At 38.5% G+C, this 2,033-nt stretch overlaps 1 non-coding gene across 1 annotated transcript; it reads right to left on the reverse strand.

Moving 5' to 3' along the window:
* Positions 1–1,129: 1,129 nt before the first annotated feature.
* On the reverse strand, positions 1,130–1,203 carry TRNAS-CGA (transfer RNA serine (anticodon CGA)). Its single transcript has one exon. It is a non-coding gene; the product is annotated as a tRNA-Ser (tRNA).
* Between the last annotated feature and the right edge of the window lie 830 nt (positions 1,204–2,033).

Below are 2,033 nucleotides of genomic sequence, written 5' to 3' on the forward strand. Positions count from 1 at the left end.
CAGGCTGCCTCTGCCGAATTCAACACTTAATTCCTTCTTGGTTGAAGCTGACATTATAGTATTCTCTGTTCTTTTCTAGAATAAGGTATAGTATAGTAGTTTGGGGCACAACTGACTCAAATTGCAACAAATTATTTACTTTGCAGAAGAAAGTGCTACGCATATGCCAAACTTACTATGAGGATAAACGGAAGCTAAGAACTCACCACTTTTTAGTAAGTACAATATTATGAGGGCAGACCAGGTATACTACTTCAAGCTGCTACAATGGATACATAAGAACAGACTGCATAACGTACCTACGGAGAGTGTAAGCCCGTACGACATCAGAGATCCAAAAATAAGAATGCCAATAGTTAGAACAAACAATGGCCGGCAAACACTACCCTTTCAGGTTACAAAAATGCTCAATAGAAGAGACATTCCCGTTAATTGCAATAAACCGTTCCCTACCTTCAAAAAGGATTGTAAGAGAGCTCTTTCGTTCAGTGATTTTGTCTACTCTTCGCACTAATATATTTTCCGTGGAAGTGTAGGGTATAGATGCTTTGTCTCTTTTGCAATTATTCATGTTTTCTTTGCCATCTCCCATTTTCTTACTTGCGATGCCTGTACTGTTTGTATATGTGCGGATATTTGTTCATGGCCATATTTTCTTTCTGTGCTTGAAGGGGAAGACGAAAGGGGAAAAATGAGGAAAAATCTGATTTAGTGTATTATGTTGCATATGTATCATGACTCTTATCATTTTTATGTTCTACCCATTCTACATTTATAGTGCAATTTTCTCGTTGAGTGCCCTTTCCTTTTACAGATGCATCTTGGTGTTTCTTGTATGCAGTGTATGCGTTTGTGTTTTGACCAATGATATTGTTTGTGTGCCGCCCAGCCGCACTGCTATATATATATATATATATATATATATATATATATATATATATATATATATATATATATATATATATATATATATATAGGAAATGAGGGGCTCGTTTGACAAACATAATAAGGATGCCAACATTCACGGAAACCAAGGGGCATAGGGGAATGTTTTTAATTTTTTTTTATTTGTAGTGCCAATCAATCGGTTTAAACAAAATTTCTTATAAAGCAGCAGAAAAAACAACCACGCCGCCGGTGGGATCCGAACCCACGACCTCCGAATATCGCGTCCGGTGCTCTTACCAACTGAGCTACGGCGGCGGCGGTCCAATCTGCTGCTTTCGTGGGTATTTATGTTTGCTGCGTGTATGCGAACCTTGAGAGTGTTCACCAGCGCCACCCTCGACCATAGCGGTGGACGTAGCACGACCTATTATACCGCGAGTGTGACGTAGAACGTCATCTAACGGCGCTGGTGAACACTCTCAAGCTTCGCTTACACGCAGTAAACATAAATACCCACGAAAGCAGCAGATTGGACAGCCGTCGCCGTAGCTCAGTTGGTAAGAGCACCGGACGCGATATTTGGAGGTCGTGGGTCCGGATCCCACCGGCGGCATGGTTGTTTTTTTCTGCTGCTTTATAAGTAATTTTCTTTAAACCGATTGATTGGCACTACAAATAAAAAAAAATATTAAAAACATTCCCCTATGCCCCTTGGTTTCCGTGACTGTTGGCTTCCTTAATATATATATATATATATATATATATATATATATATATATATATATATATATATATATATATATATATATATATATATATATATATATATATTACTATTTTCCTCTTTGTCATGCCCAGGGGGCTGAGGCCTCGTCAGGCGATACCAAGCCTTTAGTCTCAGCCCTCTCTTAGGCAAATGTCTAAGAAAAATAAATAAAAAATAAAAAATTAACCATATTATCAATAACGGAACCAAAAAGAAGCCCTGGGCACTCCAGACAGAACTTCACTCTTCTTGGATATGCTTTTGCTGGTTCTAACAGTGTGAAAACAGCTTTGTAAGTGTGCTGAAATCGACATAGCTATAGTTTCACTGATTCCCAGCCTTCGCAATTTAAAAGCAATTTCGTCAAATGCCTTCTGCA

The sequence above is a fragment of the Amblyomma americanum genome, chromosome 1, assembly GCF_052857255.1.
Source record: "Amblyomma americanum isolate KBUSLIRL-KWMA chromosome 1, ASM5285725v1, whole genome shotgun sequence".
Classification (NCBI taxonomy): domain Eukaryota; kingdom Metazoa; phylum Arthropoda; class Arachnida; order Ixodida; family Ixodidae; genus Amblyomma; species Amblyomma americanum.